Source organism: Hemitrygon akajei, chromosome 5 (genome assembly GCF_048418815.1).
Source record: "Hemitrygon akajei chromosome 5, sHemAka1.3, whole genome shotgun sequence".
Taxonomy (NCBI): Eukaryota; Metazoa; Chordata; class Chondrichthyes; order Myliobatiformes; family Dasyatidae; genus Hemitrygon; species Hemitrygon akajei.
Window position 1 is genome coordinate 148,442,516 of NC_133128.1, and position 24,386 is coordinate 148,466,901.

The 24,386-nt window shown below is 41.3% G+C and overlaps 1 protein-coding gene across 16 annotated transcripts in view; it reads right to left on the reverse strand.

Annotated features, from left to right (window-relative positions):
• The window catches only part of map2 (microtubule-associated protein 2), a 288,679-nt gene that overhangs the window by 169,063 nt on the left and 95,230 nt on the right, over positions 1–24,386 (reverse strand). Inside the window, exon 1 of one of the 16 annotated variants that reach the window (XM_073046809.1) lies at positions 16,801–16,862. The exons of the other annotated variants lie outside the window; for them this stretch is intronic. The gene's annotated coding sequence lies outside the window, so the exon portion shown is untranslated. Of the gene's footprint in view, positions 1–16,800; positions 16,863–24,386 lie in introns of those variants that run through there. 16 annotated transcript variants of the gene reach the window in all.

Sequence of the window (24,386 nt, forward strand, 5' to 3'; positions counted from 1 at the left end):
GGAAATTTTTACATGGCCTGAAAACTGTATGGCACCTTAATAAAACATTATACAAAAGAAAATTACAACTGAGCAACAACAAAGGCTATATGCGTGAGAACATTTTAGTTACTTTGTGGCCATGAACCCGCGCAGCTTAGAGGGATAGGATGTCTACATTGTCAGGTTTGAGCATGAAATTTAGCTCATCACTGACGTTAGACTGTTTCTATACCACTTTATCAATATTTTCCAAATTGCAACTATCATAGGACAAATGCTAATCATTGCTCCACATCAATTCATCAACATTTAACCACCCAATGCTGGAATAGCAAAAGTCCCAGTGAGAAACTTTGAATAAAAGCTTCTGATTGCATTCTCTTCCCCAGGTGTTTGCATCGATGATTTACCAACCCACAATTCAGCTTCACTTTCCAAACCACTGCAAACACAACCCTGTAAAATATTGCCTGTTAGCTTTTACTCCAGCTTGACCACAAGACCCTCAAGTGACTCTGACACTTCCAGGATTAACTTCTCATCTCCTGTTGAACACTGACTTTGTACCAATTAGAACCCTGCAACTGCCAACTTCCCTTTCACTCCATCTGGCTCATTGTAGCTTTCCTGCCTGCCTGCCCAATGGCTCTTCCTCTTTATTAAAGTCCCTGGGGTGACCTTACCTCCTTTCAACCCTCCCAAATACATTGCCAGCCTTACAGCCCACAAACATAGTCACATTACTCGGCCTCAAGTGTTCCTGGTCTTGTTGCCTATTGTGCTTCACGCACAGCTGCTGAACTTTCATTCAGCACATTCCTGAACGATGCAAGTAACTTCCTAATGCATTTGCCTTGCCTCATCTTTCACCGCTGGCAGAAGTTTAATTCTTCAGTTACTTTTTAACCTCCTCCCTGGTCTTCTTTCCGAACTCCTGCTGGATGTTTTGAACAGTCACATTCTGTTTTGAATGACAAACAGCTTTCCTAAATTGTTCCTGATGTTAGTGGTTTGCATTTATTGCAATCAATTTTCCTTTGGCATAAATCCCTCTCACCACAATGCTCACCATGGAAAGACCTTCATGCAGAGTAAGCCAATACTGATAAGGAAAATTTTCAACATTCAAAGTCCATAAAATTTATAACATCTACACTTTCAACTGATGATGATCCAATAAAATAGCACCATTAAAGTTGTTTAAAAAATTCTCCATCATAAAAACTCAATTTTGTTATGTCTCTACTTAGATTATTCCCTCTTCTTTCTTCTTCAAACTTCTTGAATGGGTTGTCCATGTCCATAATAAGCATGCCATCTAAATCCATCCTTTCAACCTGACAAACTTTATCCTCTTCCTTCTGTCTTGCCCTACAGTCCAGTGGAGAGAGACTGAATTCACAACTCAATTTCTCCTATCCAATCGCACCAAACTAATCTCTACCAAAGAGTTTTTAGAACTTTTAAGAAACAGTAGCAAACTTGACTAGCCCTCCCACTAAAGCCTTTTTAAGCAAACAGCTGATCCAAGCTTGGCCTGATCACCACTCCCCTCACTCACTTGTAGTTTAAATACTGTCAAACTCTGTATTTCAATATATTCAGTGAGTCTGCCTCAATAGCTCTCTGTGAAATTCAAAAATTCATGACTACAGGAAGAATAAATTCCTATTCATCTCTGTCTGAAATGAGCTTCCCCTTATTCTGAGACTATGCCCCTAGTTCTGTCTACCTCCCTCTAGGAGTGCCTAGAACTCTGTTCCACTCACATATAATCCTGTTCAGACCAATCCAATGATCAATCTTCTGCTCCCTTGTGATCTACACTCTGTACTTTGGTCATATAATCTAAAGAATCTAACCCTATACTTATGCCATTTGCCCCTATTACCACACCTCAACTATATATGCTTAGGGACTAATATCTCACCATAAACTGAATTGGACATAAATTCCACCCCTTAGACTGTATATTGGCTTCTACCACTTATAAATTGATTTGACGTATCACCAACTCCAAATACCACTAATTTAATCCTCCTTCTAGTTTATATAGTATCTTAGGGTAAATCAGTACATATTTGTCATGGTAAATTACTTGACATAAAACTGAGCTTCTATACTCCCCTTTTATCTATTGCAGTGATTGCCGACTTCCATTTCTGAAATGTTAGGAAATCCACCAAAAATCTCATGCTTGCTTCACACATTTCAGGATCACTGACCCCAGTGCTTCCTAAATAATTTCAGCACTTCTGTGTTAATTCATTTAAAGCGATTGTGCCCTTTTCTAGTATTCATGGTCATCTTCGTTGTTCACAGCTCATAACTATCTATTTTGGTTGGCACCAAGGCTTCAAGGGGCATAATTCTCAACCTATTATTTAAATCCTTCCATAGCCTCAACAGCACCAACATTTCTTTTGCAAATTATCTGCTGCTTTAATTCAGACTTCTTTGCATTATCAGCACAGTAGCACAAGCAGTAGAGCTACCATCTCATGACAGCCAGGTTCAATCCTTATCCCCCACTATTGTCCATGCTGAGTTTGCACATTCACCTTATGAGTGCATAGGTTTCCTCCATGTTTCTTCCCACATCCCAAAGACATGTAGGTGGAAAGGTTAGTTGGCTACTGTAAATCACCCCTAGATGTAGGGTGAGCAGTAGAACCTGGTGGTCAGTGTGGACTTAGCCAGCCAGAGGGGTTGTTTCTGTATTCTATTATTCTAGCCTATTAGTTTACATCTTCAGCAAACCTCTCATTCCAAATCTACTATCTTAATTTAATAACCTACACTGTTAACCAAATGCTTCACTTTAACAGATCCAGGAGCAGGAAGGTTACAGAGAAATGTACATAAATTACCATGGAATTCAAAATATACAGCTTCTTCTAGTAACAGCTACAGCTTTCTTACATTTCTTCACACACAAGATTTGCTTATTATTTAATTGGAAATATGCATATTATTATTAGTATTTGTTCTGCAGTGGCTAGGCAAATCAGGGCATTTAGAATCTAAAAGAGCGCCCTCTTCTTTGTGGTGGCGTGTTGGGGAGGAAGCATTAAGAAGAGGGATGCCTCACGTCTTAATAAGCTGGTAAGGAAGGCGGGCTCTGTCGTGGGCAAAGGACTGGAGAGTTTAACATCGGTAGCTGAGCGAAGGGCGCTGAGTATGCTACGGTCAATTATGGATAACTCTGAACATCCTCTACATAGCACCATCCAGAGACAGAGAAGCGGTTTCAGTGACAGGTTACTATCAATGCAATGCTCCTCAGACAGGATGAAGAGGTCAATACTCCCCAATGCCATTAGGCTTTACAATTCTACCTCCAGGACTTAACTTTTTAAAAGCTATTAATGCTTTTTGAGACGGTGATTTTAGATGCATATCATATTTTTTTTTACTGAGTTAAGTATTGTATGTAATTAGTTTTGCTACAGCAAGTGTATGGGACATTGGAAAAAAGTTGAATTTCCCCATGGGGATGAATAAAGTATCTATCTATCTATCTATCTAAAAAGATATAGCAAATCAATCAAGTGTTCAAGTGAAAGTGTGATGAACGGGTTTGTGTTAATGTGTACCTGATTATATCAAGAAGAGAAAGCAATAGAACCATTATAGTATCCATGTTTTCCCCATGGATGAGTCGTTCCCATTAGTTTCTATGGTGCAATCCTGAAGAGAAATTAACCAAACTGAACTGGAGCTTTTACAAAACTATTAGAAGGCAGTCAAAAATTAAACACCTAATCTTTTGAAAAAGAGCCTCCCTGAAATATATGCTACAATGTTAGCTCTGATATGCATATCTATATAAATATGTTTAATTAATTTAGAGATGAATTAATCATACCAGAATCCAGCTGTTTTAAAGAACAACCCATGTCCAATGAACTGCTTACTTTAGTACATGTAAATTTGTCTCAACAAAATTACCTCAGTGGTTATTCACTGGTACATTCAAGAATACTTCCACATCTTTTTTAACAATACATGACACTGACTTGACTGGTTTACACATCAATGATTTTTCCTCTATAAGTACTGTGTTGTCTAGTCTCCAATTAACCCAGTGAACTGTTCAGTGGCAGATGGGACCCCTCAAGGCAAGTAGGAAGACACATTAAATTGCCCAAGTAGTATTTGTATTTCATAAAAATGCTCTGTTTAGCCCATATAAACAACAAAATTAAATTTATACCACAGTCAAAATACTACAGAACTTGAAACAAAAGCTGAACATATTGGACCTAGTGGGTCATCTAGCAGAAGTGGTAGTGATACTGAGGAATTATCTTATATATAAAATTTTGAAGAAGCTTAAAAACAGAAAGCTGATAAAAGATTATGTGTCACTACAGCGGAAAGGATTCTTAATACCGAAAATTATTGAGTGTAAAAGTGAAACTAAATGTAGTGATGTTTAACTTTCTTTTTCCGATGTCAAACTCAGTTGAGGTGGGAGAGCTGAGGCAGTTTGTAGACTACACACCGACATCTAAACATCCAGATTGATTTTGGCCTCATCCAAGCAATCATGGAAATCAAGGATTGGCAGGTTAGTATGAGAGTAGAGACATAGCAGCAAATGGATATTCTACAACCCAGTGACATTTAGTCTGAATTCTCCATTTTCAGGCAACTTGCTCCCCTCTATTTCTTTCTCCTTCTGATCTATCCAGGCTCTCTCACAAGCCTCGGTCCACTCCACCAGCCCTCTATAACCCAGTTTCTTTACCCATCACTAACTAGCTCCTCCCCATTCAGTTCCATTCTTCATCCTCTCTCATCAGATTCCGTTATCCACAGCCCTTTATTACTGCCACATAGTATCTCACAGGCTCTGTCACTATCTCCATCCTCCCCTCCATCTGTAAATCTACGTCTCTTCATCTCGATCAACCATATCGCTTGCCACCCCTCACACTCAGCTCTTTTCTTGACCATCTCCCTTCTGTTCTTTCAGTTCAGTCAAAGGATCTCAGCCCAGGACATCAACTGTCCACTTCCCTCCAAAGATGCTGTCTAACCTGCTGAGTTCCTTCAGCATCTTGTATTTATTTTGTTTCAGACTCTAATACCTGCAGTCTCTAGTCCTTCCAGAAGGAATACTTCAGGTTCAGAGTTCAAAGTAAATTTTTTATCAAAGCACATATACATTACCAGATACAACTCTGAGATTCATAATCTTGTGGGGTAATCACAGTAGATTCAATTATATACTCCATCAGTTAAGCTGAAATAATTAATTCAAATAGCAGAACTATTTTCTAAAGGTATAAGCATGAACTTTAGACTAGATAAATACAGAACATTAAACATAAAGAAAGGTGCAATAGAGCTAATAGAATACAGAGTAGCAAGATACAATGCAACCGATGGATGAATATGAAACATACAAGTTTTCTTGGATATCAACAAGAAAATAGATCATAGCGTGATAAAGGAAAAACTTTTGACAGAATTTACTTCAAGGCTTAAGAAAACCAGCCAAACAGAGCTCAACACTAGACTTATAACAACGGCAATAAACACTTTTGTTATACCCATATTAATGTATTCCTTTGGCATAATATCTTTCTCCGAAACTGATCTGGAAAGTTTACAAAGAAAAATGGGAACTGAAATGACAAATTTCAGAAAACATTATGTACACTCGAATGCACTGAGATTAACACTACCTAAGACAAAAGGCGGAAGAGGAATAACAGACATTAAAAATCTATCCAACAGTCAGATAAAACTTCGAAGGATGCACTTTCAGCACTGAAAACAGGATTCAGCATTCCACGTAAGCATATGGAATTCTGATAAGCAGTATACGCCACCAAACTTAAATGAGAGCACAATCAATAAAAATGAAGACATTATCACTACTGAAGAAAAAGTTAACCAATGGAAGAGCATGACCCTCCTTAGGAGACATCTCCACGACCTGTGCAAACTAGATGTCGACAAGGAAGCATTGAACACCTAACTCAGAGTTGGAATCCTCTTCCCAGAAACAGAACGGTTCCTTGTGGTAATACAGGACCAGGTGGTTAACACAAAATAAAGTCAAAAATACATAATAAAATACCAACAAATTCATGATGATAAATATAGAAAATGACTAAAAAAACAGAAACAATCCAACACATTACAGGATCCTGTAGCAGTTTAACTCAATCTGATTACTTAACACAGGAACAATTAAGTGGCAAACATCGTTCATTAAAATCTTGCTTTAAAATACAAACTCATAAATCATAACTTACTATAAATACAAGCTTGATCTAGATTTAGAGTCAGAATACCACAAATTATATTACAACCTATCTGTTATCACAGATCGGACAATCCATAATAACCATCTGGATATAACAATACAGGATAAACAAGCAAGAACAATTTACTTATAGATATAGTCATTATATCATTAGAAGGTTGGCGTCATTCAATGTCTGTAGTGAGATGCTGAAGATGTTCTATAGGTCAGTTGTGGAGAGCGCCCTCTTCTTTGTGGTGGCGTGTTGGGGAGGAAGCATTAAGAAGAGGGACGCCTCACGTCTTAATAAGCTGGTAAGGAAGGCGGGCTCTGTCGTGGGCAAAGTACTGGAGAGTTTCACATCGGTAGCTGAGCGAAGGGCGCTGAGTAGGCTACGGTCAATTATGGAAAACTCTGAACATCCTCTACATAGCACCATCCAGAGACAGAGAAGCAGTTTCAGCGACAGGTTACTATCGATGCAATGCTCCTCAGACAAGATGAAGAGGTCAATACTCCCCAATGCCATTAGGCTTTACAATTCAACCGCCAGGACTTAAGAACTTTTTAAAAGCTATTATTAATGCTTTTTGAGATAGTGATTTAGATGCATATCATATTTTTCACTGAGTTAAGTATTGTATGTTATTAGTTTTGCTACAACAAGTGTATGGGACATTGGAAAAAAAGTTGAATTTCCCCATGGGGATGAATAAAGTATCTATCTATCTATCCCAAACACACGTAACCTACACAAATCGTTAAGTGAAAAACATCAAAATATGCTGAATTAAGAGAGGAAATTGAAAGACTCCAGAACATGAAAAGGGTATACAGTGTCCCAATAGGGATATCTACACTTGGATCAGCCCAAAGGCATGACACAATAGTATTAAACAATAAGGACTACACAGCAATATCTATGTAATTCTTTAGAGAGCCACATTACTAAACACCACTTGAATAGTCTAAAATTTCCTAGCAATTGGCAAGTAAGTGTGCTTGCCTATGCCCGCACCTCAGGTTTTACCAGCTTGAGCTGAGAAAAATGTTTTTTTAAATAATAATAATTAATAAATATTAAGAAAATTAGACGAAGGGTCCTTGAAAGTGAGTCCATAGGTCATGAGAACTGTTCAGTGATTGGGCAAGTGAAGTTATCCCTTCTGATTCAAGAGCCTGATAGTTGAGGGATAATATCTGTTCCTGCACCTGGTGGTGTGGGTCCTGTGATTTTTGTACCTTTGTCATGATGGCAGCAGTGAGAAGAAAGCATGGAGTGAACATTGGGGGTCCTCAATGGTAGATACCGCTTTCATGCGACAGCACTTCATGTAGATTTGCTCAATGGTGAGGAGGACTTTACTTGTGATAGACTGAGCCATATCCACTACTTTAGCAGGATTTTCTGCTCAAGGACATTGGTGTTTTCATATCAGGCTGCGATGCAACCCATCAATAAACTCTCCACTGTACATCTATAGATGTTTGTCAAAGTTTTAGATATCATGCTGAATCTTTACCAACTCCTAAGTAGAGGCATTACAGTGCTTTCTTCACAACGGCATTTATGTGCTGGACCCAGGATAGATCCTCTGAAATGATAACACCAAGGAAGTTAAAGTTGCTGACCTTCTCCACCTCTGATCCCCCGATGAGGACTGGCTCATGGATCTCTGGTTTCCTCCTCCTGAAGTCAATAATCAGCTCCTTGGTCTTGCCAACATTGAATGAGAGATTGTTGTCATGGTACCACTCAGCCAGACTTTCAATTTCCTTTTACTAACCTATCAGGAAATACTTAGCTTGATCTTCTGGGCATCTCTTGGAAATTGGGTTTACACTTCAGATTTTCAGTTTCTAAAGTTTTTTTTTTTGGTTTTTTGGTTTTTTATTTATAGATCTCAATCTTGAATTATGTACATAGAATTAAAGAGTGTAAAGCATAAAAAGGACTGTAATCATCTCCAAGAGCTGTTCCACACATTCTGAATAGTTTGTACATTTTTGTTTCAACAGCACATGTAGCCATTGCCAAGCCACTCCACTAACAGTGACAATATGGTTACAGTTACAGACCCCGCAACCCACCTGGGTCATGGGGGTGCCGAACAGCTACAATACTGGTAGCAAAGAAGACTGAAAACTGCACACATATGTTCTGTCTACAAAAAGTAGGTGAAATCCAATCCAGGCAAATCTCGCTACCGTTAATCAAGAGTATTGGTAACAATGACGTCAACTGGCACAGGTACTTCACTCTTCGCCTTGGACAACCCAAAGCCCAGCTGAGGAAGGAAGAGGGTTAGACACTGGGTTAGCAACCCCATCCCATAAAAGCCCGGAGCTACGGTAACACCAACAAAAACTCCAAGGACATCATCCCTGGGAGGTGGAGGATCTTTGCCTAGAAGACCCAAGATGGGCTACAACTAGGGACAACTTGAAAGACTGGCCCAGGACAGAGGACTCTGGGGAGCTTCTGTCGGTGGCCTATGGCCCAGTTCAGCTGATGGGTTTAACTAACTTTCAGGTACTTCAAGCCTATTCCCTGTGCTCACGTTGTAATCCACAAGGACCACTTAGCTCTATATCTCATTGCAACTTTGCTTCATTGGAAGATAGCAAGCACCGATGACATCAGAACACTGTTTAACTAAATGTAACACCAATCTTAGTAATGTTAAAGCCAAGGGAAGCTCTTCGTTGCTGGTCACTTTACTAATCACAAGATGGTTGCAGCTGTCACAGGCCAATCATCTCAAGAAGGAATTAGTTAGGCACACAATACCCACACAAATTAACTGTCACAGATCCCTTCAACCAATGAATATCCACAGCAAAGAAAATATCGACAAATATGATACATTATTACTTTGTTTTGTTGTTGAATATCCTAAAAATGTAGAATTTAGAAACAAAAGCTCTTCCTTGCTCTTTTTTCCCCTCTCTCCAATCTTCGTCTGCTCTCCATATTCTTCACAACTTGACATCAAATACATGTTTCAGTCCTTGTGCTGTCTGTATTGCAATCTACTTCATTAGGGATACCATTTACTTCGTTCACTCAGGTCCTAACCGTCCTGTCCAAGCATTGTTGACAGCTCCAATCTTACTGTACAATATATTGCTGCATTGAAGCAGGAAAAGGCAAGCCTAACCAACAACAAATTACCAATCACTAGCTCACAACAGCAAATTATGGGCCTCTATTTTACACGTTTTCTTTCAGGAATTGGAGAAAGATGTATCCTTATCAAAACCTTTCCTGTTTGGAAAGTGAAATGGTTGCATTTTAAATCTATTACAGTTTCAACAATAAGTGGTGTATCAAAAAAAAAATCAAAGATCAATTGTTGACTAAGATCAAAAACTCTTGAAATAATTCTTTGTTTATTAAACTGGCCAGGGCAGGTGAGTTGATTGATCCATGTAATGCAGAAATTCCGAAGGGTTGATGTGGTGGATACCAAGATAGCAGATATCAGCTGGCTGGGCTCACTGCCCTATAATTATTAAATGTAAAACAGTAAAGGGCCTCGCTGGTAATTTTGCAGTATACTCCCTGAAACAATACAAGATGCCTTATCTGAAAACACCAAACACATACATTTCCAGTAATAGAGGAACATCAGACACTCTTTCATCCAAATACTAAAGTATTAACTACAGCCAATGAATCTCGGACAAAGTAAATTATAAATGTCACTTCTTATTCCTTTAGGTTTTAATTGTTACACAATACACTGAAATTGATAGGTCCACAAATCAGGAGACCAATGGTTTTCATCAGTAAATTTCCCTGTAGGCTATTTCAGACATACGAAATGCAAATTACATTATCAACATAGGTATGCAGTATACAACCCTGAGATCAGTCTTCAGCCGCAAAACAAAGAAAACTATGGAACCCATTCATTCCTCCCCCTCCCCCACCCACACATGCACACAAAGAAAACAAATCCCGCATAAAGCAATAAAACAAGCAAGAAACAAAGAATATAAAACACCAAGAGTCCAGGCATATTCAGTTCAGTTCCAGCACTGAGTCATTCATTATCTACAGGATGGGCCACGTGCCAGGACTCTGGCACCATGCTATGAGAGTGTTGAGGTCGAGAGAGACCATCACGTTCAGACACTGTCTTCTAGCAGCAGTGGCACTTTTAGGAAGTAGGTGAATGAACAGAGAATGGAGAGATTATGGATACTGTTTCAGCTGATGGGATTAGTTTAGTTTGAAATTTAATTATTATTTTAGCTAGTTTGGCCCAGCATCATGGTCTATAGGGAACGTTCCTGTGCTGTACTGTTCAATGTTCTGAGGTGGTCAGCTAACCAACCAACCTGCATGTCTTTGGGATGTGGTATCATTCTCTTAAAAATTGCTGATCACAGCAAGGGTGCTGGGGGCACTTAAGAAGTTTGCTTTGGAAACTGACAAAGCAATCTTTTGAGTGCCAGCAGCTGCAGCTGGAGACCAGTGCACATTCTTATCACCCTCCAGCCTTCTGTTTAAACGGACACATAACCGTTATGTCAAATGACACACACAAAATGCAAGAGGAACTCAGCAAGTCAGGCAACATCTATGGAGGGGAATAAACAGTTGATGTTTCGGGTTGAGACCCAATATCGGGACTGGGATTAAAAGGGGCAAAAGCCAGAATGAGGAGGCGGAGGGGAGCGGAAGAAATACAAGATGGCAGGTGACAGGTATGACCAGATGAGGGGGAGGGGGTTGGGAGAGTGAGGGTGAAGTAAGAAATTGAGAGGTGATAGTTGTAAGAGAGGTAAATATAGAAAAATAGTTCAATGATATAATTCAGAACAAATAACAGTGATTGTTTAGGTTGCACTTGCACTTACACATGCTAGCATTAGTTCAGGCATCTTCAGGGAAGTAACATGGAAAACATTTGTTAAGAATACCTCACTAATCAAAACATTATCTGCACATGCTTCAAGAAATGCAATCAAAAACAACAAAAACCATGTTTTTTTTTGCAAACACAAGAAAATCTGCAGATGCTAGAAATTCAAGCAACACACACAAAATGCTGGTGGAATGCAGCAGGCCAGGCAGCATCTATAGGGAGAAGCACTGTCCACTGACTGCCTCCTCTACTGTCAAGATGAAGCCACACTCAGGTTGGAGGAACAACACCTTATGTACCAGCTGGGTAGCCTCCAACCCGATGGCATGAACATTGACTTCTCTAATTTCCGTTAATGCCCCCCTCCCCTTCTTACCCCATCCCTGATATATTTAGTTTCCCCCCCTTTTTTTCTTTCTGTCTGCCCATCACTCTGCCTGTTCTCCAGCTCCCTCTGGTGCTCCCCCCCCCCCCCCACCACCTTTCTTTCTCCCTAGGCCTCCCGGCCCATGATCCTTTCCCTTCTCCAGCTCTGTATCCCTTTTGCCAATCACCTTTCTGGCTTTCAGCTTCACCCCACCCCCTCCGGTCTTCTCCTATCATTTCGCATTTTCCCCTCCCCCTCCTACTTTCAAATCTCTTACTATCTTTCCTTTCAGTTAATCCTGACGAAGGGTCTCGGCCCGAAACGTCAACAGTGCTTCTTCCTATAGATGCTGCCTGGCCTGCTGTGTTCCACCAGCATTTTGTGTGTGTTGCTTTTTTTTGCATTTAGTTTTTATTTATTAAAAAACTCCCACAAATATTTCATAGGGACAGATTTTATTCTGTATCTTGGTTTTTGGGGCAGTGATCTGTGACTTCCATTAAGGGCACATTTCTGTAACCCAAATACCTGCAGTGCCGGGGTCACCTGTATTATAACTTTACTCCAGACTTATTTAATTACTTAAATGTAAATTCCTCAGCAGGTGTGGTGGGAATCAAGTATCAGATCCGAAAACAACTTGACCAACTGCACAATACCAGCAATAACTGTGTAAGGGTCAGCATGGACAGAAGAGGACTCAGATATGACATCACCTGTAGATGCTGACATCATTCATTCATGGCTTTATAGGGAATTTCCAAACAGGAGACTGGTGGAATACCTTAGAAGCATACTTCTGTCACATCATTCTGCTACTGAAGTATGATTCAAATAATTAAACCTTAATGCAAAATATATGATGTGAGCCTAACTGACCACATTTTTTTTGATGCAAGTCAAACAAGGTTAGACGTTTTGAGGTATTTGTACAGTATAGATATCAACTCAATCACATAGTAGCAGCAAAGCTTTGCAATTCCCAGTTTGGCTTCGTGTCAAGGAGGGCTGAGAGTAAAAGCAGGGAAATGGTGGAAGACAACACACACAAAATGCTGGTAGAACACAGCAGGCTGGGCAGCATCTATAGGGAGAAGCGCTGTCGACGTTTTGGGCCGAGACCCTTCGTCAGGACTAACCGAAAGGAAAGATAGTAAGAGATTTGAAAGTAGTGGGGGGAGGAGGAAATGCAAAATGATAGGAGAAGACCGGAGGGGGTGGGGTGAAGCTAAGAGCTGGAAAGGTGATTTGCGAAAGTGATACAGAGCTGGAGAAGGGAAAGGATCATGGGATGGGAGGCCTCAGGAGAAAGAAAGGGGGGGAGCACCAGAGGGAGGTGGAGAACAGGCAAACAACTAAATATGTCAGGGATGGGGTAAGAAGGGGAGGAGGGGCATTAACGGAAGTTAGAGAAGTCAATGTTCATGCCATCAGGTTGGAGGCTACCCAGCCGGTATATAAGGTGTTGTTCCTCCAACCTGAGTTTGGATTCATTTTGACAATAGAGGCGGCCATGGATAGACATATCAGAATGGGAATGGGACGTGGAATTAAAATGTGTGGCCACTGGGAGATCCTGCTTTTTCTGGCGGACCGAGCGTAGGTGTTCCGCAAAACAGTCTCCCAGTTTGCGTCGGGTCTCACCAATATATAAAAGGCCACACCAGGACCACCGGACGCAGTATACCACACCAGCCGACTCACAGGTGACGTGTCGCCTCACCTGGAAAGACTGTCTGGGGCCCTGAATGGTGGAAAATGGAGATTAATGTGGAGTTGCCTCCAGCAGCATTGTGCTCTCTCCCAAACAGCAGCTCTTTGTGTCATCACTTGGCCCACTCAGTAAAAACACAAAATAAATAGGCCAATTAAAATGAAGACATGGAGGACAAGGCTCAGATCCATTAATACAGGGATCCCCAACCTTTTTTGCACCGCGGACCGGTTCAATATTGACAATGTTCTTGCGGACCGGCTGACGGGGGGGGGGGGGGGGGGGGGGGGTAGGGGTGGGGGGGGTTATTCTCGACAGGAATATAGGTGATAAGTCAACTACAAGTGGGTAATGCACTCAATTTCGTTTCTAAAGGGTTTATCTAACGAATTTAATGCTAAACACACAGCAAGTATTTTCCTCGCATGAATATAGCGATCAGTCAATTATATGTCACTTATAAGTCAATAGCATCATAACATTTTAGGTAACGTTTGGATGTTAAACACACAGCGTATATTTTCCCCGTGTGAACATATAAAATCATTGCAACCCAGCAACATCGCTGAATCAGTGGGAGCCCTGGGCTTGTTTCCCTGCAACAAGACGGTCCCATCGAGGGGTGATGGGAGAAAGCCATACCTGAAGGGTGTTCCTTATGTCCAGTCTATTCCGCAATTTAGTTTTCGTTGCATTCGTTGCAGAAAACCCCGCTTCACAGAGATACGATGTTGGAAATGGAAGCAACGTTTTCAGTGCTTTCGTGGCTATCTCAGGATATTCAGCCTTGACTTTGATCCAGAATGCCGGCAGAGATGTTATGTCAAACATACTTTACAGCTCACTGTCATTTGCAAGCTCGAGTTGATCTTCTTCCTGCGTTGACATGGATGATTCACCAGGGACATTCACAAATGGGTCACGGACCCATTGCTTTGCACATCCTGGGTCATTTGCAGTTGGGAAGTAACACTCGAATTCTGTCAACAGCGAAGATAGGTGATGGCGCACCAGCTGTGAGAAGGACGGTGCAGCCTCAGTCTCTCCCAAAATCCCTGCTAAAATTGGGAACATGTCAAATATGCCCCATCCACTCGCTGTCCCCACAGTTCCAGTTTGGCCTTGAAAGCAGACACTTTATCTGCAAACTTGATGACAGTTGTCATTCTCCCCTGAAGTGACAAATTGAGTACATTGAGCAGGTTGAAGATGTCACACAGATAAGCGTGTTTTGCTATCCACTCCTTGTCACATGGTGACTCGTTAAGCCGTTCCAACAGCTGAGCTTCGATCTCCTCCGCTATGTCATCGACTCTCCTTGAAACTGTGGTAGCTGAAAGGGAAACTTGTGCCATCTAACATAGCTGCAGCTTCTCCCAACAGTTCACGGCACATGTCCTTGGCAGCAGGCAGAATCAATTCTTCACCAACAGTGAAAGGCTTCTTAGCCTTAGCAACATGGCTAGCCACTAAGTACGACGCTCTCAGAGCATCAACATTTGTGGAGGTGGTGGCTCTCAGCACTTGCTTTTGTCCCGCTTGCTCACATTTTTCCACTCAAAAAACTCAACAGTTTTGTCTTTAAGTGCAAAGTGCTTGGACTCAAGATGCCGAAGCAGTTTTGAGGGCTTCATCGCCTTATTAGACAGCTTGTCTCCACATATCACACACAGGGGGCTTGGAGCATGCGAGTCACCGGTAGCATTAAAGCCATATTTTTATGTATGACTCGTCGTATTTTCTGTTGAAGGAAGCTTCCTTTTTTTTTTTTGCAGTCTTGGCCTCAGCTGTCTCTGCATTATCATCATCGTTAGGCCTTTTACGGTATGTCCCTACCACCTCTTCCAAAGAAACTCTCAAGCGACATTCGTTTTTTACTCATTGTGTAGTTGTAGGTTAATGACCGACTGATGACATCGCGTGCGTTCAAGTTCACAGTGGGCATGACAGGGAATGAGGAAAGGTGCAGCTGACTCATATTGTTTCATATAACCAAATCATATCGTTCCCTCGCGGTCCGGTAGCACATGATTTGCGGCCCGGTGGTTAGGGACCACTGCATTAACATATTCCATTTGAAAAGATTGCACAAACAATTAAACTGCTAACAGCTCAAATACAGGATAATTTTCAAATACAGTAGATTTGAGATATTAGGACAACAAGAGCAGTACATTTTGGCCCACTTAAGCACACGCCACAATCAGCCGAAGTTACATGGAAATACTGAAAAGGTACAAAAAAGACACTAATGCTTATCTGAGGAGCAACTAATATATTTAAATGAAATATAGAACAAACTAGAACACTACCAATACTTCTACAGTACTATAATACTGCGTATTAGTTCCTAATGGTTATCGACGGAGGAATTCATCAGCTTTGTTCTTTTAATTGACTGTAAATGAACAAAATCAGCGCAGGCACCTAGTGCAGATAATGAACAGCCTTAGTTTTCGATTTTTTTTTTAAAAGAGTTGTCCCAAATAAATGGCTACACCAATTAAATGATGGCCCAACTTACCAGAAAATCCACCATACATATGTTCTAATTGTTTAGTTTAACAAACTCTAAAGTGCAGGAAAGGTATCACTTTAATTTATTTAGTCTTAATCTTTCACAAACTTAGGGAGGATGAGTAGTCAAAATCTTAAGTTGTGTAAGAGGTAAACATATCATCTGCTGAGATCTACATTGCTATATATTTTAATTTCCACTATGATAATTCATTAACAACAGACCAAATAAATCCGCAAAATATAACAACCAACACTCCATCATTCACCACTCGAATACACAGAAGCAGAACTGTCACTGGTGCAAAGTATCACAAGGCATTCTGTGCTTTTAGAACGAGGTCAATGCCTTCAGGGAAAGAGGAAGTGGGAAAAAAAAGACACAAATTTTGCCAAAGTTTAAAAAAAAACTGAAAGCAGATTTAGGTTTTCCACTGAACCTCTGGGTCTGGCTCCAACAACACAAAGTGACTTTTTAGTCAGTTTAACCAACAAGACTGAAGGACTGCCTCTAGCCATCTGTAGTCTGAGAAGCCTGAACACAGCCAATCACCTGGGTTGTGCAAAACAGAAATGACAGGATGAATACAGATTTAGAACCAAACCATCGAAGACTCTGCCTACACATGGGAAAAGAATTCAGTACAACAGGGAGGGAAAAAACTGGATAGTCTGCACACAAGATGGTTAAAAGAAAATTGACTGCAGATTTAAACAGTAGTCCTTCTCTGATAAAACCTCTGCTATACAATTTAGGAAACATTTGTCTGCATCATTTTTGGATTAGGTTGACTTCGCCTAGCTACAGGGACATGCAGAGCTACAGCGGGAATTTTATTAAAATGTGGCCGGCTGATAATTACTCTCCACAGGCATTCAAGTCCTTTCCATTCAGACACCAGCATAAATTGTAACTGTGAGAGAGTTGAGTTTCTACTGTTTGTATCTGCTGGTCGCACTGCAGATTAGCATGACCCTCAATTTTAACTTCCGCCATTTGACAGAAACCGAGACGGGAAAAATTAAAATAGAACAAGAGACCAAACCACCTCGCTCCCACCCTGGCCCCATCAGCTCTCACCTTAAATCACAGGCTCACAAACCCGAAGCCAGCAAGGTTTCCTTCGTGTGCAGTTCAGCCTCAGATTATATAATTATGGGCGGATCTGTGACTTTAACCAGAGGGCTAAGTGGAGGCGCAGTAGCAGTTTCTGTGCCAGGTCAAACCTGCCAGCAACAGAACTTGTGCCAGAAGAGGTTCATTAAGTCAACCTTTTTTTCCTAGTCTCAGGAAACTCTGGGCCTCCCCCACTCCATTATTTTCACCTGAGATTGCATCAACCACTCCACCCAACACACATACACACACACATTTCCCCCACCCCAATCAAACTAGCTCAACAACCCCATCCCCCAAGATGAATTCTCTGCATCACCTCCAACTCTGCTCAGCCTCACATTCCCAGGAGTCTCTCTTTCTGCTCCTCAAATAGCATAATATTCGTAGCTAGGAGCTCCGATCGTATTTAAAAGGTATATAGTGTGGGAGGGTGCAAGGAAGACTAAAAACTGGAGACAGATTTTGATACTCAAAATAACCGCAGCTCATTAACACTCTTAGGCCCTTCTGACCCCATATGGCCTAACAGCCTGGCAGCAGGCGGCTAGTCATTCATGCCAACAAGAGTTACTACTACTCCACAATCAATTTAACCCTTCTCTCCTGCAAGGACCATAGCCCTCCATTTTTCTTTCATCCATGTACCTTACACGAGTCTTAACTGTCCCTAATATATCAGCCTCTACCTCCATACCCAGCTGTGCAATCCAGCCTCCTACCACCCTGTATGAAAAGCCTATCTCTGACATCTCCCCTAAAATCTCCTCCACTCGCCATAAGTGGATGTCCTCTGGTATCAGCCACTGCCACTCTGGCCGTCCATCTCCCTCTGTGTTTCTTGTAATCTTATACATCTCTACCAAGTCTCCTCTTGTCTTTCTTCGCTCCAACAATAAAAGCCCTTGCTCATTCAGCTCTTCATCGTAAGATATTCCTTAATCTAGGCACTATCAAGTGCCATCTATAGATCTGCCAATGGCACAACTGTTGTTGGCGGTACCTCAGATGGTGGTGAGGAGGCATGCAGCAGTGAGATACATTGGCTGGTTGAGTAGAATCAGCACAACAACTTTGCACTCAAAATCAGACCAAGGATTGACTGTGGACTTCTGGAAGAGGAAGTCAGGAGGACAATAAGCTCAATAAACTGATTAGAAAGGCTGACCCTGTTATAGGAGTCAAACTGGACACACTGCAGGCTGTGGTAGAACAAAGGACCCTACAGAAAATCCTCGCAATTCTGCACAAGGTTTCTCACCCTCTGCATGCCACGCTGGCTGAAAAGAGGAGCACTTTCAGTAAAAGACTAAGACAACTGCACTGCTCCAAAGTGTGCTATATGAGATCATTTTTACCCTCCGTCATTAGGCTCTATAATGAGTCAACCTATAGCCAGAAAAGTGATGAACCCCCTCCTGTTAGACTGTTCGAGGTAACTAATTTTTTATTCTTTCTTACTTCTCTTCTAATACTTGTATATCTGTGCACTTGTAATGCTACTGGGGGCTTCTTCTGGGGCGCCTAGGAGTGACTCGAGTAGCAGCAGTACTCTCAATGGATATGATTGTACTGAAATTCTCATTTCAGCCTGATACAGCTAAAAAGCACAACTGCTTCCAAGGTCAGTACAGTCAACAAAAATGTCTTAATCCATTTAAATAAACTATCGCTGCTTAAAACTGACAGAAACAACACTGACTGTGGACAGAAGTGTCCAAGTAGGATTCCACAGAGGAAATGTGGCTGTAGATCAGGGACACAAGTGTGTTTAAGGACATAGGGTTTTAAACTCCCAATACCAACCATCTTGCTGGCAAACATGCAAAAAATCAATAATCTCAAAGCTAGGGTGCTAAATCAGAGGGACAATAGGGCCGCGTGTGTCCTTTGTTTCACGGAATTCTGGTTAACCCCTTCTGTACCAGATGAGGTGATACAGATCGATGGGTTTACTATACACTCTCAGGATAGATCTATAGAGTCTCTCAAAAGCAGACATATAGGAGTATGCCTCATGATCAGCTCGTCTCGGTGCACAAATATATCAGTGCTGTCCCAATTCTGCTCACCAAACCTGGAATAACTAGCAGTTAAGTACCATCCTTTTTACCTACCGTGGGAGTTCTCCAGAGTCATTTTGGTAGCAGTATACATTCTACCTCAGGCCAAGGTCAATCAGGCTTTAGATAATCTGAGGAAACACAGCGCATCCTAATGTCTTCACTATCGTTTTGGGAGATTTTAACCAGGTCATTCTGAAAAAAAAAATCACTAGGCAATTACCATCAACAGATCACTTGCGATAAAGAGGAAACAACACACTGGACCATTGCTACACCACCATCAAGAACGCCTAACATACTGTTCCACACCCTCACTTCGGGAAGTCTGATCACCTGGCTGTACTTCTACTTCCAGAGTATAGGCAGAGACTGAAGACTGTAGCACCAGTAGTGAGGACCAAGAAGATATGGACTAGGGAAGCACAGGAACACACCCACAGGACTGCTTTGAATCAGTGGACTGGACTGTATTCAGGGATTGACCTTCGAACCTGGATAAGTATGCTGCAGTTGTGACCAACTTCATTAAAACCTGTGTGGATGAGTGTGTATGTGTATAAAGACTTACTGTACATTCCCAAACTAAAAACCGTGGATGAACCTGGAGGTACATCATCTGCTAAAGGCTAGATCTGTGGCATTCAAGTCTGGCGACCCAGGCCTGTACTAGAAAACCAGGTATGATTTGCGGAGAGCTATTTCTAAGGCGAAGAAACAATTTTGAACGAGGTTGGAAGTGACATCGGGTGCATGACAACTCTTGCAGGGTTTGCACTCATCTACAGTGATGAAATGCTTTGAGAGGTTGGTCATGACTAGACTGAACTCCTGCCTCAGCAAGAACACAGACCCATTGCAATTGGCCTATCGCCACATTAGGTCAATGGCAGATGCAATCTCAATGGCTCTCCACACGGCTTTAGGCCACCTAGACAACACAAACACCTACGTCAGGATGCAGTTCATCAACTATAGCTCAGCATTTAATACCATCATTCCCAAAATCATGATTGAGATGTTGCAGAACCTGAGCCTCTGTACCTCCCTCTGCAATTCGATCCTCGACTTCCTAACCGGAAGACCACAATCTGTGCGGATTAGTGATAACATATCCTCCTCGCTGACTATCACTCTCAGCACTCTCAGCAGAAACAGTCGGCACAAGCGCTCTCGCAGAAGTACTCTCTCCAGTAACCTTTAAGCTATGAAGCTGCCAAATCACACCAAATAACACATAAAAATACGCAGCCTATATAAAGTAGAAATAATGTATGTACAGTGTAGTTTCACCTACTGGAATCAGGAAGACAGCAAGCACACTGATGATGGTGTGTTAGCCTGAATCGTCAGAGGTTGGGGTGGTGGGAGGTAGAGGAGACTGGGGTGTCATCTGATCATCGTTTGTTTCCTTCAGGGCAGGCAGGTCACCTTCTTCTATGTCTGCCTGCCTCGATGTCGAAGGTTGGGGTTCATCGTCTGCTGTGGCTGATGTGGAAGGCTTGAAAAATGACAGTGTGCTTGACTGCTTAGCCTCGCGCACTTTTCTATCATACACTTCTTTGTAAGCACTCAAACCATCCTGCAAATATGCCCCAAACCTACATAACCTTTCAAAATTAAAGACATACTTTTCTGAGATCATTGCAGCGTTGTCAATCGCAGTGAAAATCTCACGCAGTTGCTTCACGTTCAGTTCCTGGACAACTTCACTTTCAGTCCATTCGCTATTGCATTCGGTTTCGATTGTTAACCTTTCCTCTTCAAATTGCATCAGCTCTTCATCTATCAGTTATTAGTCATGGGATGTCAAAACCTCTTCAACATCATCTTCGTCGACTTCCACAAGCCAAACTCACTTTGTCCTTACTTCGTTCACCATGATCAAAACGCTTACCGGTAATTATGTCTAGTTTTACGCTAAGTGTAACACCCTTACGAGCTCTTTTAGGCTTTTCCGATACCTGAGAACTCATCTTGCTAACAGATGCACAAAATAAAGCGACATAAAGCACAGATGCTCACAGGCACGTGTTTAAGCAATGGCGGCTAGAATGCAGTTCCGGGGGAGGAGCTGCCTTTTTTCGTAACAGTGAAAATACCTTCCGTTAGCGAAAACAGGTAACTAATGTAGGTCTTTCGTAACAGGGAGGTGTCATAAAGCGAACGTTTGAAAAATGGGGGACACCTTTACATATACCCTGAAAGTAGTTTTACACAATATTTTAAATAATTTTGTGCACAATTTAATAATGTGTACATTGAACCATTCAAAAGGTAAGCTATCATTACCTCAGCCACCCAGGTGGCCAGTCAGTGGCTGCCTAGCATTGCCATCATTCCCGTCTCTGAATTTATGGGCTACTGGAAAGCAGCCTTTGTCTTACACTTGCTCATCACACATATGTACTTAATATAATGTGTGCAGGGTAGCAAAAGCAGCACAGCAACATCAATATACCCAAATCAACTGTTGAACAACAACAAACAATGGCATTCTTTCAATCTCCACCATCAGCAATGAGCTTAGCAGACTCAATGTACTTTTCTGCTGCTTTGTGATCAGCAGACTCTCTACCATCACAAATCTTTAAAAATTTAATTCAATGCCCTCTCTTAAATTTCTGCAAAAGGCCCGCTGAATATTCACAATTACCTTCATTTTTCGGTTTGTCATGATAGATTTTTGCTTGTTTCATGATCAGCATACCATTAAGCGAATATACTTAAAAGACCAAAACCGTGCATACTATTTCATATGCAGCCTCACCAGTAGCCTGTACAATTGTAACAATACTTCACTATTTCATAAACTCGAACCCTCTTGCAATTATGGCCAAAATTCCTAACCACTTGTTGAACCTGTCTGCTAGCTTCTGTGATTCATGCTTAAGATATCTAAACATCTATACTTTGCTCTTTTGCAATCTTAATGCCATCTACAATAAGTAATAGCCTGCCTATAAATTTCTCTTTTAAAATAGAATATCTTTAAATTATTGTTGAATAATAGTTTGTCATGAGATTTCTTTACTACCTGTAAAATCAAAATCTAAGGATCTTGTAGATAACCGAAAAGGATACTCTCAACTATGTAGATAAGACCCTTTATATAAATGTATGAAGTAAAAGAGATAGATAAGTATGTTACAACTTCCATATCTTTGTACAGTAGATTCTGGTTAATTGGGCCATTGATTAATCAGTGCAGCTGTTTATTTGGGACAACCCTTAAAGAGAAAAAAATCTAATCAAGAAAATATCATGGATACCCTTCCTTTATTTGGGACATCATCCTGCTTAATTGGGATAGGACACTGTTGATGAACATTTTCTAATTAGCATCAGTCACATGCATTTGTATGGATGTTAGACAATACACCACGCTTAGAACAAAAAGCTTTCAAATAGTGTCAGTTACATGTTTCTGTTCAAAAAGCAGTGGCTTTTATCACTGATACTTGGCAAAAAAGCAGAAAAATCATTTAGAACTGTTTTGCTCATTGTTGTTTCAACCACTGAGGCTTGGAAATGCATGGAACAGCCAGGAGTGAAAATGAAATGATTTCACTACTTCAACAAGTTAGGTACTATGAAGAATTTGAGGGGATCGACAGTCATCTTGAATGATACAATGAAAATAAAGGCATGCATGATGCAATCATCAAAACCCTTGTATGAAGGCAGTTCATTATCTGCACTTGGTGTCTGCCCTCATTTACTTCATTTACAGTCAAACACAGCAGCATACAATGGACGAATTCCTCGATCGATAACTGTTAGAACCTAATACACAATTTTGTAGTTCCGCAGTAGTATTGCAGTGTTCTGATTTGTTCTGTACTTTATTTAAAGGCATAATATGTGTTATACATAATTTGTATTTGTACTTAGTTAAGTGGTAGTTTGTCTTTTTTAATAACTTTTTAAGGCGGAGCGGAGTGATGATGGCGCTAAACAGCGACTCCTTTGCTTGCATCTTCAGAAACAGCTCTATTTCCAACTTTAATATCTTTATTTTCTCCCTTTCAGGTTCCTTTTGAAGACCCTAGCCTGGAGTTACACGCTGACTACGGTTCTTCGCGGGAATGGGACCCGCTCTCAGGGTTCCAGGATTGACCGTTGTTCAGCGCGCCAAGGGGTCAGCCTAAGTATTCGGCTCAGCTTTGGAAGCCTAGGATCTCGGGCCTCTGAAGAATGGGCGTATCGAGGGTCGGTGTCATGACAGGAGACCCACGTGTCATCAGGGGAGTCAGAATATCTGCAGCTGTGTGCCCAGAGACTCATGATCTTTGGACACAGAGCTCGAAAAAACCGACATGGCGGACTTTTAACATCGTAAACCAGCAAGTTGTTTGTTATGTCTCCCCGCTCACTGTAAAAATGGAGACACCTCTTTCTCTCTTATTAGGGAGAGTGCGAGCCTGTGGTAGTTGAATGCTGTGTGAACGATGTCTTCTGTGGGGTAACTGCAGATCTGTGTCTTTACTGTTGCTTTGCTCATGCTTGGAGTGCTCGGTGGCAGGTGCCAATCCGCTTTTTTTTTGCCGGTGGAGGGGGAGGGATTGTTACTTGCTGTCACTTATGCATGGGAGGGGGGAGCTGGGGGTGGACTTTGGGGTTCTAACATTTGACTGGCATTCATTCTTTGGGGCACTCCTCTGTTTTGTGGATGGTTGAGAAGAAAAAGCATTTCAGGATGTATGTTGTAAACAGTTCTCTGACAGTAAATTGTACCTTTGAAACTATTTCCATGAAACTTTAGCTAAACTGGGCCAGCTGCTTAACTGGGCCCTGGTCTTGATGTATCCCAACTAAACGGAATCCACTGTATTCTCTAATTCCCATGAGTGAAACATCTCTGATTGAAGTTTCATCAAAAATTCCTTTAAAAGTCAACAAAAACAGTAAAACGCGTAAACTGGCTTATTATTGTCACATGTATGCTGCTTTTCTCTGTGACTGTGTACATACTGAAGTACAGTGAAAACTTTGTCTTGCATACTGTTCATATAGATCAATTTAGTACATCAGTGCATTGAGATAAAACAATGAGAGTGCAACATAACAATGTTAATGTAACAAAGAAAGTGCAGTGCAGGTAATAAGGTGTAAGGTCATAACAAAGCATCAGCTCAAGAATCCACTTTATTGTTCAAGGCAACCATTCAATACTCTTATAACAACAGAGCAGAAGCTGTTATTGAGTCTGGGGCACATGCTTTCAGGCTTTTGTACTTGTTGCCAATGGGAGGTGGGTAGAAAAGAGATTGTCTTGGGCGGGTGGGGACTTTGATTATACCGGCTGCTTTAATGAGGTAGCCAGAAGTGGAGACAGATTTCATGGAGCAGTGGCTGGTTTACACGATCTGCTGAGCTGTGTCCACAACTCTGCAGTTCCTTGTGGACAGGGGCAGAGCAGTTGCCATACAAAGCTGTGGTGGGATCAAGACATGATTCTTTCTATGATGCTTTGTTGAGGGTCAA